Source organism: Chiloscyllium punctatum, chromosome 25 (genome assembly GCF_047496795.1).
Source record: "Chiloscyllium punctatum isolate Juve2018m chromosome 25, sChiPun1.3, whole genome shotgun sequence".
Lineage (NCBI taxonomy): Eukaryota > Metazoa > Chordata > Chondrichthyes > Orectolobiformes > Hemiscylliidae > Chiloscyllium > Chiloscyllium punctatum.
Genome location: NC_092763.1, coordinates 53154051 through 53167916, shown reverse-complemented (window position 1 = coordinate 53167916; position 13866 = coordinate 53154051). Strand labels below are relative to the sequence as shown.

The window sequence follows — 13866 nt, the reverse complement described above, 5'->3', positions numbered from 1 at the left end:
TTTAAAAATAATCATCTAACTTTCAATCCAAAAGGGTAGAGGGGAATCTGGGGCTGGATTGGGCCTGGGGCCAGACTAAGAAGCTGCTTAGTTCCTTAGGCAGCCTGAGTGGAAAGCTGTATTGGGGCTCAAGTACTGTTATCTAAGTTTAAAACTCATGATTAAAACATAATCTTGCTCTCAGTCTTCATTCTTCATGTCAATCTGTTCCAAAACATCAATCCCCATGAATTCTCATACCCTATATGGTATCACTCCTCATTCCTGTGAACTTTTTTAACTATACCATATCACAGCCAACTCATACTCCCCAGTCATCAACATTTACCCTTCCTTTTCCAATCATGACATAACTCGAGACATTCTGATACAAAAATGAAGTAACCAGTCAATTCAGGATGGCAGTACTGAAAAAAAAACTCACTGATAAAATAAACAAATCTAATCTAAATCAAAGGATCCCTTATGAAAACAAATATTTGATACAAGAGCTCAATAATTTATTTATACAAATAAATATTTAATGTAAGTGCTTAATCCATTATGTCAACAAACATTTCAATTCATTAAGCAGTTAGAACTGTCCATCAATAGGTACCCCACTGTGAAAATGTTAGCTTGAAATCAATCATCTGAAGTCACTGTCACTGTTCTTTTCAAATTCCTTTTTAGAGAATTTCTTGACAGTTTTACTAATCCCAAGGAATTAATGCAATTGTTTTCATGCAAATGCAGACCACCCACAATCCCAAAGTGTTACCTGCACCAAAGACAACCTTATTTTCCAAAGAAAGGAAGACTATAAAACATTCTTTCAGCCTTATCTGTCAATCACACACTCTTCACTACGCACACACTTCCCCTGTCCCTTCCAACTCAATCCATACAGTCTAATTCCCTCTACCCATCTCAGTGGTCTCTAACACCTCAATCTCAATTGCCTATTTTCACCCACCATTCCAAATCACCTAGTGCCCACATGTTCGCATGCAAGCAAGAGACAAAACAATGCAGTTTTATGACCTCAATTTCAAAATGTGACACTTGTTGTCACATATAGCAGTTTGATACTTCTTGTTCCTTTTCAAGCTTTTTGACATTTCAATACTGTTGACATTTCCTGGCGGTCTTGACACTTGTTGAGATTCTTGACAAGTTAAACATTTCCAAGGCACTTGCTCACCATCTTCTTTACAATTCCACAGGGCACCTAAACCTCCCAAAGAGATCCTGAACAGTCCCCAACCCAAACATTTCCAACCTCTACCCCTCAAGTATCCTGGCACTGTATCTGCAGATCCTGTATCTGCAATAATTCAAAGGGACCTTTAGCTATCAAAAAGAAATGCACTGGAAATAGATCAGGTCTTGTCAGTCTAAGTTGCACATTCTGTGTTCCAGACACCAAGGATGGCAAAATCTGATTTTAGGAAAAGCCAGCTACCACCAGAAATGATGCACATGCAATGACAGCTCACCCTCCAATCCTGCCCCTGCAAAAACGAGACATGTTAGGTGTGGTATATCCAATATCTGGCATTTTTGTCACAGCAGAGATGTTCTCCACCATAGAGAAATTCAGAGCTCTAGTTTCAGTTGAAAATGAATTATAGGTTGTTCACTTTTAATTTGTTTTATTTAATGACAATGTGTGATTACAAACAAAGTCTGTAGTTTTGACTCAATTGAAAGGCTTCCAGAAGAAAGTCCAGAGGTGATTTTTGAGAAAATTTCTCAAGAGTAGATCAATTCTCTGAACAGAAACTGTTCCCTTATGGTTTTACAAATCATAAATGAGAAAAGAGCCAGGCCAGAATAAAATGAACCTGCCTTCCTGAGTATGAGTCATCCCAGAGCAATAGTCTCAGAAAAAAAGATAAAACTGGGCTTTGGCAAGGGACAAGGTTGAGGTTGTGTGACACTCAGTTGGTTTATTTAGATAGATGGCTGGCTTCTAATGCTGAGTGTTGTCAATAGTAGTTTTTACTTCCCATACCAGCTAAGTTTGTTAACAAATAACAATAATGAATATTAACAGAAACATTGAAATGGTAAATATGGATGTAATTTACAATGGGAAAGATTGTGATAAAAGGAAGAGGGTAGATGTATGGTTTTTAGTATATACAGATTCTGCAACCAAATTCTCAACTTTCTGATGTAAACCACAATCCATAAGGATAGGTCATAACACCTCCACTACAATAATCCACAACATCAGTGACCCTCAAGGCTATGTACTTAAACCCTTACTATACTGCTTACACATTCACAACTATGTGGCCATTCCACCATAGTTCCATTTACAAATTTGCTGGTGACACCATTGTAGTGGATATTATCTCAACAAGGCAGAGTACAGGAAACAGGTTGACAGCTTTGCGGTATGGTGTAAAGACAACAAATTCTCCCTTGTCAGCAAAACAAAGGAGATGGTAATTGACTCCAGGAAGTGGAGTGGAGGATGCATCCCTGTCTGTATCAAAGGTGCTGAAGTGGATGAAGATGAGAGCTTCAAGTTCTTAGGAGCAAATATCATCAACGATCTATCCTGATTCATCCATGTTGACAATACAGTCAAGTAAGCATAGCAATGTCTCTCCTTCCTCAGAGGTAAAGGAAATTTGGCATGTTCACAATGACTCTTCTTACATTTTTTATGGATGCATTATAGAAAACATCCTATTGGGATGCACCACAGCATAGTATCATAACTATTCTATCCAAGAATGGAAGAAATTACAGAGAGTTGTGAATGCAATGCAGACCATCACAAAATTGAGTTTTCTTTCCATTGACTCTGTCTACACTTTCTGCTGCCTTTGGAAAGCAACCAACATTATAAACACCCTCCTATCCCGATTATATTCTCTTCCACTCTCAGAAGATATGAAAGTTTGAAAATATGTACCAGCAAATTCAAGAACAGCTTCTTCCCCACTGTAATCAGACTTTTGAATGGACATCTCATACATCAGAGTCAATCTTTCTCTGCACTTTTCTTATTCTGTATTCTATTCTATTACTCTAATGTATTTACATATGTTATGATTTGTCTAGACAGCATGCAAAATAATACTTTTCACTATTTCAGTGCATGTGATAACAAATGAAATTTAAAAATATTAAATTTATTTAATTTTCCTCATACCTTCTGTCAATACAGATTTTCCAATTTAAATCAAGTTTTGCAACAATTGCTCAAGTATATCTGTCCTATCTACACATGGTCCCTCTGCATGGTACTTTCAGTTTCCTCATTGCAACTTTACATTGCCTGCCAGGGCAAATTGTTTACATGTTTGCATCTGTGAAGAACAGTGCCTTGCTTATGAATGTTTGTATCTTCCTGTACATGCAAGTATGCCACATTCTGAACCCAAGTGTCAATCCTAAATTTTTATCTCCCTTAAGATGCTTGACAATCCTTGTAGTTTTCTTTTGCAGTAAATCTGTCAGTGGAACAATTATAGTGATCAAATTTGATTCAAATTTGGTATAGATTCTATCCAGCCCCTAAAAAAATGAATCACTTTTCATTTTAGCAGCAAGGAATTGCGTGAACGATCGTACATTTGCTGTTCTTGGCAGCACTAGTCCTTGCACTACAATAGGCCCTAGGTGGGATGCTCACACTTGCAAACTGACTTTTGGAAACATTTATCATCAAATCAACTGATTGCAAATTACCAAAGAGAACTTCTAATTGTTAAAGTGGTCTTAAACGATTCACTACATGCAGCCCTTCATCAAGGTAAATCTCACCGGAAAGAACATTGGTTACAATTTGAATCTCTGAAAAAAAAAAGTGACTGGGGTATTTTTCAGATGGAATGCAATCACTTGACATTTGTAAAGATGATTTGGCATTTTCTCAGGATCTTAAAGGAACCTACCAAGTTCTACACAGATCTGTTAAAGGGACAAAGATATTTTACAATACCAACTTTACCCATAGGGTTTTTTACATGAGGAGTTGAGTAAGAATCTACATTTGTTACTACATTGACCTTTCTGTAGTCTATACTGAACCTGGTTGAACTAGCAACTTAGGCATTAAAATGACCAGGAATTTCTGTTGTTTTAACTAGGTTCAGGTAGCTAGCTTTCCAGCATGGATTGGATTTCCATTTTCATTTTGGCGTGTTTCTCTGGACCAAGTGATAAGAAAGCTGTATTACTGGGGAATATTCTCCTTTATCTGCATTTTGTATGGCTCAGGGTCGACCCAATGGTTTATGGCTGCAGATTCCTCTGAACTCTCTGAGTAGCCTTCTTAAGTTTCTTCATTGTGGCTAACCTCTGAAATAACTCAGTGTTAGCTAACTGGACAGTAGGTGGTTCAATTTGGGAACTGTCCAGGTCTCTTTCTGCATCATCACTCTCTATTTCTTCCTCTCCAATCCTTACCACTTGTTAAACGTGTGCTTACTTATCCTCCTTCTGTCAGTGGAATCACTTCAGCATATTGATATTGTAATTGATACACTTGGTTCATCAGAAAAAGTATCAATCAAATAATTTACTGTAACAATCTTCCTGATTGCCCGATGGGAACCACTAACACATGCTTTCAATAGTTCACCTTATACAAACAATATTATTACCACCTGAAAAATGCTTCTATATCCCTTTAATTATACATTGAAACTGCTGTCACAAATTTGAAAAATGCCCCACTGAGCTTTGGTTTGATCTCAAAGCCGTTGCCATCAGATGGTCCTTTGGAGACTGAGACACAATTCTTTTTCTGTTCCATCCTTTGAAACCAGCATTTCCTTTCTTTCTCCTGCCTCTTTTCACTTTCCTTTTCCCTTCTTTCAGAGCTGAAACTCTAGAATCAACTTTTTATTGTCTTTCTCTTTCTTCATTATGAAGCACTCTTTCTTCATATTCTTCCTTTCCTTTTTAACCTTCTTCCGTTCTTTCAAGTTCAATATTTTCATTTCAGTTTCTTATTCAAGATTCCTCATCTTGCTAATTCAACTGATGCACAAACAGCATTGTATTGTCTCTCTTCAAATGCTGTGCTATATTCCCCAGGTATGCCTACTTCCTTGGTCCATTTTATAAATTCCGAATTAAAAATTTGGATGAAAGGGTCACCTCTGGAAAAGTTTAAACAACAGCTAAATCTATTTTAGTTTAATAATGCACAAACAAATGGTATCATGATCCAATTATTATTAGCCCACTTCCTATTATACATTGTCAGCATTGGCAATCCCAATGCAAACCTCCAAATTTTATATTCACACTAAAATGGGAGCAGTGCACTACCTTTGTGAACTATGAATCCATAGTTCACAATATAAATTTAATTGTTTTATCCAGTCTCTAATATGGTCAATTATATGATTTCTCCATTTTAGACTGAAAAATAACAATGATTCAATTACCAGGTTTCTTTAATAACTACAAATTACTGATTTGTTATCTAACAAATTGATTGCATGAAAGATGTAGAATCGGTTAACACACGGTTTTTAGCATGAAAATATGAATGTGGACTTCTCTAAAGGACCTCAGAAATGTATACACATGCACACACACAAACCAGGTAAAGACATTTTTCTCTGCAGAGATTCAATTTAGAAAATTACCATTTTCATTTTGCCAATAATGTTTAGATCTTAAAGAAAGATAAATAGGATCAAGAGTGAAATTTTCATAACATTGTTGATTAGGCATTCTGACATGTACAAGCATGACATTAGTCATGGAAATTTTCTTCGGAGTCTAGATAGTTGCAACTTGCTCAGGAAATACATTAGTGAGATGCCTTGCAGTTGCTTTTCAAGAGTACCATTAGGTTTCTAAACACATTCACACCTAAAGATCCTTCAGGAACAAAAGACATGAGGTGAAAAGCATTTTTGTCAGCAGGCTTCCTCAAGTGAAAGCTAAAACTACTACCTGTCCTGAATGAACAGTGTTTTTCAGGTAGTCAGTAAACCAAGTCTGGAGGCTCCAAGCAAGCCAGTCCAGTAATTAGCTTGAACATATAGTGTCCAAGAAAAATGTTGTTAAACAAAATTTCAATTTATCTTTTTGACTTTTTTTTGCTTCACAGCACTTGAAATAAATTAATTTTTGCACAATCCTTCAAAAATGGAGTGCTCAAAATATTAAATATGATGCCTTCATAATATCTGGTTTTATATTTTTAATATCAGTTTCTAAGAAAACAATTGTTTAGGGGTTGTTTGCAAAGGTGACATTACAACCAAAATGATGCAAGGGTAACACTTACTGTACATGTAAAACAAAGAGACGGGATACAGCCTGAGCACTAGGAACAGCCATTGTATTCACTTTTCCAGTTGCAGAATTTAAAAGAATATCATTCTGTTCTTTCTCTGTGATATATTAAATTCACTGAAGTATGTCTTGGACTTGCCTTTTGAATATATCCACATTGTTAATATAAATGTGACCTTAGTATCCCTGCTACAGCTAACAGGATATTTTCCATTTGTCCCATACTATCCAAGCATTTCCAAATGGACACTCCAGGATTTCCCAGATGTATCCCCTACTTTCCATTCCTCTTTCCAAAATAGCACACAGCTATTTCCTTCCATGCAAATCATTTTGGTCAATGACTGTTCACATCCTCCAATTAAGGGTACAATTGAACAGGTATGAAAAGTAGTCAGTTTCTCAGCAAAATAAAAATTTGGCTTGTGATAATTTGGCAAATGGAAGCCAGCAATAAAACAATTGAGCAGTCTGATTTTGTCTTCTTTTAACAATCATAGGTGAACTGTTCCCACCACTTTAAAAGCAAACAGTGGTTCATATCAGACAAAACATAACAATTATTAAACATTTCCATTAACATCCAATTCAAGTTGCTGTTTATAGAATCTTAAGTGGTTCATTTATCTCATGGAGTCTGACAAAATAAACAAAAGTTGAATTTTACCATGCTCGTGCAGCTGCTTCTATAGTATACCTTAAATATTATTGAATCATGGCCATTTGTAATAAAATTAATTGAGTTCAGACAGAGTGTAGCTTGTAACTTGAACTCATCAGATTTTGTCCGGGTACTGGCAGTCCATGCAGCATTTATTTCAACGTTTTGATTTTACAATGTTTGCAGCAATTTCTTTCACCTGCGGCACCATACATTTTAGCCATCCCCTCTTTGACAATTGTATTTGAAACAATGTTAAATTTTTAACACTATATTGCTGTTTTGTCATCAGGAACAGTGGACAAATTACATTTCCTTGAACATATCCACATGAAGTGTTGAGGCCAAGAAAGCAGACACAGGCAAGGACCGAGGGGTGGGGCAGGGGGTGGATTCTGGGCAGAAAAAGCTGGACGGAGGATCTAGAGAAGGGTAGGCCAAAGGATTACGTTTTTGACAGAAGGCTTAGACATAAAATAATTTTTGGCCAAATGTTTCACAACCGATGAGAGCTTGCTCCATACAAATCATTTGCCACATTTCCTACCATGACAACAGTAACTAGATATTAAAATTATTTAAGTAGCTTTAAACATATTTAAGATTTATAGGTTGTAAGAAGTATTATACAGATTGAAACTCATTCTTTTACTGAGCTATAAAGAACATTGATCATGTCATTAAATCACCTTCTATACAGCATATAATTCTATCCCATTAGATAGATTGTCATCTGCTTTTTAATACGTAGCATTTTTAAAATTGAATTATTTTAGTTTTTAAATATGAAAATATAACAGTTTCACTATACGATGTCACATAGCTATACATGCCTGAGCAATAGAAGTAATGAGTTTGCAAACACTATCTGTTTTAATTATCAAAGGAAATATTTTCAAATGCTATATTACCACTCAATAGTGACCAAGGAAATGCCTATCCCATGAAAATAGTTTTCAAGATGCATCTCAGAACTGTAAAAGCTAATACCAGAACCATTTTTTGACTTTCAACTTATTTTTTTTCCACATTACCTCCATCCTTACTGTGATCATCACAATACTGCTTGCAAAGCCCACCACCAAAATGCATCAAAATTATCTGAAACAAATGTTATGCAGTTCACCTAATAAAAATCAATGTACCCTTCACTAAATTTCTATCCATATCTATTCATTTCGCTGTTTCTTTTACTTCCCAAATAAAACCTACTATTTTAATTGTCACTTGTTTTAGAATTTTATTTATGATCTCCTCCAATTTCATTTTCACCTTATGTCACTGCCATAATCATTGAAATTGTGTGCTATTCTGCATTCTACCCAATATATCAAATATGTCACAGTGCCCAGATAACTATTCTGTTCCACTTTCCAGTTCACATTCTTCGTTTTAAATGACTAGCTAGAAATCGACCCATGGGTGAAACAGAAGACATCATGTTCAAGTTTTCTGCATGAAGTGTAAAAGGTACCTGTGTCCTCACCATCTTTTAATTACCTTGAGAAACTCAGCAATGACAAGCAATCATGCAGTTCAGAGACTTTCACTCCATCTGTTTAGATTTTGAATCAAAGCACGATGGAAAACCAATGATTTGACCCTGAGGGCAGCTTTCTGGTCGGCATCAGCCCAAGAGTTGATTTTAATTTCTATTGCCAATTTTTAAATGAACCACTAGATGGAGCAACATCAAACAATTAATTATTCCATATTCAGAGCATCTGGGCAAGGGGTGAACAGAATATGGACAATTTTAAATATATATTGCTTATCTTACTCAGAAATTACACTTGTTGATGCAGAATGATAAAGGTAAGGCATGTGCCTGACCTAGAACTGCACTAATATCGAACATAAAAAAGCAGGTGTGATATGAACATTGTTAAATTCTGACCATTATTCAGGAACCTGTGCTGAAAAATACACCTGTAAGGGAATTTTGGGGGAGAGAGGGAGAGAGAGAGAGAGAGAGCAGAGCTTTTCTCTGCTACCACCCACACATTTCATGGTTGAATAACCTGCGAAAATTCGCAGCTTAGATTTTGGAATGACTGATCGCTTGAGTGAAGTACAGCTGGTGCCTAGACAATTCTATCGCTGCATGAATCATCGTTTGCAGGAATGAAGGTGAGAAAATGGCATGGGGAGGAGAGAAAAAGATGAAAAATGCAATTCAACACATTGCTGGAATTATTTTTGGAAAATAACGTCAACTTACCATCCGACCACTGCCGTGTTTCTTTTTTTCTTTTCAAAATATCACAGCTGGAATGTTTTCCAATAGTGCAACCTTTATGCATTATTTATCGTGAAAGCATAACTCAGTGCAAAGTTTGAGAGAGGTGAAAGTTCTTTCTTCACTCATGCACTTACAACTTCTGCACCGATAACAAACATCTGAAAACGTATCCATTATTTTTTGTTGTTGTAATCCAATTCTTTTATTGGGACAGTTAGGACTTAATTTTTTTCAAATTTCTATCTCCCTCTTTGCATCCACATTTAGTCTCATTTACATTTTCACTGTGACAGTCTTAACTCCTCAAAGGTTGACAAAAAAAATCATCAGGCTCAGCGAACTGGCTCATTTATTGGACTCAAGACAAAAAGCCAGCCTTGCCAATCACTGTTACTGTATTATGTATAAAAATAAGTGGAATGTACAACTAAGCTACGTATTCCACACCAGAGTAGGTGTGTCTCGTGTAAGATAGCAAGTAAACTTATCCTTTGAAATATAATCTCTTTTTTTTTGTAGCAGTTCAAAAAGGAAAACAATTTTAACTCTACATTGTTTGAGTATCAACGACAAAGTCAAAGATTTGAGTCTAAAGTTGTTCATCATCAAATATGCAGTTAGGGTGCAAATGGTAAACAAAAATTAATACATGTTAAAGTAGATCTTATGAAACAGGGAGAGTAATCATGAAGGACACATTGAATATTTCAGATAACTTACTGATAATGAGCACATCCATGGAGAATGAAAGAATGAAAACATTAGTCAGAGCGCTGAATAAGACAAGATGTGGGTGATCATCAGTACAATAGAAAAAACTTACTTTCTAAACAATAAGTTCCTATTAAGTGAATAGCTTTATGATAATGAGGTATTCATCAGCAACATTTTGACATGGAGTTGAGACTGAAAAGTAGTATAATAAATGGCATAGAATTATGCTTCCTGCTAGCTATTGACAGAACTTTTTTTATACATTCTATTCATATGGCAATTCTATTCATACAACTTTTTGATCATATGGCGAAAAGGGAAGTAAGATTTGAAGACAAACTTTTAAAAAGCAAGAAGTGGAAAATATTAATCTGGAAACTTGCCTGCTGTGTACAAGCAGACACTAATGCTGCCTATTCATGTTATACTGATCCCTGACATAAGACAATCACTCCAATGTACAGAAGAACTCAGATTGAAAACATTCCTCACATGCTGTCTTTCACAGTACTGTTCATTTTAGGTGCTATTTCAATGCATGTTAAATTCTAACCCTTGCTTGTAACTGAGAAAATCAGTGATGCACTTCAAATGCGAGAGCAAAGTTTGAGCTGGAAATAACAGCTATATCTGGCAAACAAATTCAGTACTGGAGTTCCTTTACAATGAAGTGGCAATTTAGTGATGGTTATTGATTACTAAAAGCAGAAAGAAAATCTCAAGTCTCCAATTTGTCAGTGCCTATTCTCAATCACAACAAGGAACTGTTTTTGGCTGCATCCTTTCAGTTCCATTCAGCAGCACTGGCTAAGATTGAACACCTCTTACCTTGCCAATCCACTGGTATTGTTACTCTGGCTATGTTCCAAACAGCATCAGTTAGAGAACAAATAATGGCTAAATTAATATCCACTTCAAAAATTAGTCAAGGTATATTATTCAAGTAAAATATCTTACAAATTCAAAGCATATGCCTGGGAAAAAAAGTTTGTCTTGTGGAACCAATTACCTTTTTGCTACATCCTAAAGTCTTCTGAAGGTCACAAAAATAGTTAAAGCTTATTTTGTGTCTAATGTTTCTCAAGTGATTCTAGTTACTCGAGACAAGAAATAAGAAGCTGACCCCAAGCTCTGGACAATACTCAGCTTGTGACAGTGATAAGCAAATGAATGCTGATATAAAATTGCTTCCTACCTGGTGCAAGCTGTTACTTCCTCTCTCATTAATCTGTAACCTTGTACGCTTTCTGCTTCTCAGTGAGTGAACATTCCGAGACAGATAGAAATTACACTCAGATGGGGGCAAAAAAAATAAATGAACGTGATGCTTACTGGAATCTTCTTCAGACTATTCAGCTTCTCACTTCCCAAGCAAACAGTTTCGAGCAAGTAAGAGTGTGTTTATCCTCTGCTCAGAGGATGCACATTTGTACGATAAACTGCATGTTCCCTGCAGTGTAGCAGAAAAGATGTGATACGCATACTAAAACAGTGTGTATTACACTGGGCTTGGCAAGCAAGCTCCACCTCTATATCAATGTATCTGGCTCCATCCTAGGGATAATCACACTCAGAAAACACGTTTCCTTGCACTTAAAAAGAAACTGGATACTACTTGCCTATCCACAAGTTACCATCTTTGGCCAAGAAAATATTAGAAACAGCAGAAGAGCCTTTCAGACCTATCTGTGATTCGAAATGACTGTCAGTTTGCAAAGAAGCTGAGGTGATTAAAACTAGTATTAACTGTTCATATGCCTTCTAAATGTTCCAATGTACATTAATGTGAAAGATTAATGTATTCCTCAGTGATATTGACTATATGTTGGGAATGAGTAGTGTGTAAATAAAGTACCTGTACATTTCATAGCCCAACTAATGCTAAGAAACATTAAGTGACAAGGTAAGTGAAATTCAGTTACAAATACTTTTTAAAACATTTCCCAAGCCTACCTACTCAATAAATAATATTTCCTCGTGCCCCACCATGTTTGATGTTGAGAATGGAGAATGACATTTCATTCTGTCCCAGTCCCATAAATATCTGTATCAGTTTCTTTGCCACTTTCGGCATCATCAGATGCAAAACATGTTGCAGCAAAGTTTGCTCTACCTCCAACTCTTCTGACTTTCAGAACCACATTTTTCAATAAACTCTGCTAATTTTGGCTCAGTTGACAGCACTTGGAGTCAGAGGTTTGTGTGTCTCCATTCCAGAGACTAAAGCATAATAATCTAGGCTAGCAATCCAGTGCAGAACTGAGTGAGCACTGCAGTGTCACACATGCAGGTTAGCAGATTACAAAGAACAGATGACATAGAAACAAGGGACTGCATATCCTGAGGATTGGCCATCCTACACAGATTGACACTTTGGCCACTTTTTTCTTGTAAGCAAAGATTGAAGCTCTGCAATTCTGAGAGAAGATACCACTCAGGGCTTCTTCAAAAAAGTGTAAAACTATCAGAAGAAGGCACATCATGCACTCAATTAATAGCAGTCATATAGCATCATATAGAATACCGATCGTGAGGAGACAGGCCATTTGGCCCTAAAACTCTTCCCTCTGAAGAGTAACCCACCCAGACCCATTCCCCTACTACTCTACATTTACCCCTGACTAATGCACCCGACCTACACATCCCTGAACACTATGGGCAACTTTTTATTTTGCATGGCCAATTCACCTGACCTGCACATCTTTGGATTGTGGGATGAAACCGGAGCACCCAGAGGAAACCCACGCAGACACAGGGAGAATGTGCAAACTCCATACAGACAGTCGCCAAAGGCTGGAATTGAACCCGAGTTCATGGCGCTGTGAGACAGCAGTGCTAAGCACTGAGCCACACTGCTGCCCCATCAGCAGACAGATTCCGCAATTCAAAAATGGTCCTGCCATTCACTTTGGCAGCTGTTGCCACATGGTTAGTACATTAGGTAAGCGTGATGTTAGGGTGCTGGAAGAGTAGGGTGCGAGATAAGTTGGGTACCAACTGAGGAGTGGCAAGCTACCAGGGTAAGTATGCCAGATAGGGTAGGGTACCAGTTGGTAAGATTGCCAGAGTGTAAAGTGGCAACTTAGTGATGTGTTGTGTAGGGTAGATCAAGGTGGGCAGGAGAAATCAGATTGAGTACATGGAATGGAGGTTGGGTGCTGAGTCTGACTGGGTCCAGTGATGGGACAGAGGGGATATTGAGTCCTACCCAGTGGATGGGAGTTGGCTTCACCTGGAGAAGGTAGGGGGAATGCGGGAAGACATGCTGGAGGCAAGAAGGGGAAACTCATGTCAGGAGATAGGAGCAGGGCTGTCATGTCAGCTCCAGCAATGTGGGAAAGATGTTGGGGACGGAGCCGGCAATGGGATTCAGATCCCAAGAGGGTGTCAGGTCAGGACCTGGGCTGTGTAACTGGTCTGCAGGAGGTATAGTAGGAGTGTGTGAGGTAAGCATGGGGTCTTTGAACAGTTATCCAGGAGTTAGACGATATAGTTAATAGTCAAACATCGCCCAAGCAACTATTTTTATTTTAATTTAATCAGAATTGTCTGAATTTTCTCAAATTATCCAATTTAAATGGAAACTTTCTGAAGATTGCAATCATAGAATTGGAATGAACCAACGGAATCTTCAGCTTCCCAGTCAATTCTTTCAGAGTGTGCTACAATGAGGATTCTGCAACATGCCCTTCTGCAACTTCCTTCTTCACTAGAATGATTAATTCACCATTGTAAAATTCACGCCATAATATTCAGTCTAGTCAGTCCTTCGTGGCACTTATATTTCACTCAAACTCCCTCTCACCCTTCCTCATTCAAATCCATCTTCTCAGAAATTGACTGCAAATATGCAAATTGTATTTTGCCACCTAGTTGCCTTTTTGCAACATTTGTTCAGGATTTATCAGCATGATCACTATTTGTACCCAAATTAAAAACAAACTGTGGATGCTGGAAATCTGCACTAAAAACAGAAGACACTGAAATT

At 37.2% G+C, this 13866-nt stretch overlaps 1 protein-coding gene across 3 annotated transcripts in view; it reads right to left on the bottom strand.

The window, feature by feature from the left end:
- Positions 1-11283, bottom strand: part of tenm1 (teneurin transmembrane protein 1) — a 2368941-nt gene extending 2357658 nt beyond the window's left edge. For all 3 annotated transcript variants that reach the window (XM_072595290.1, XM_072595294.1, XM_072595295.1), the window contains exon 1: positions 11074-11283. The gene's annotated coding sequence lies outside the window, so the exon portion shown is untranslated. The remainder of the gene's footprint in view (positions 1-11073) is intronic.
- Positions 11284-13866: the final 2583 nt, after the last annotated feature.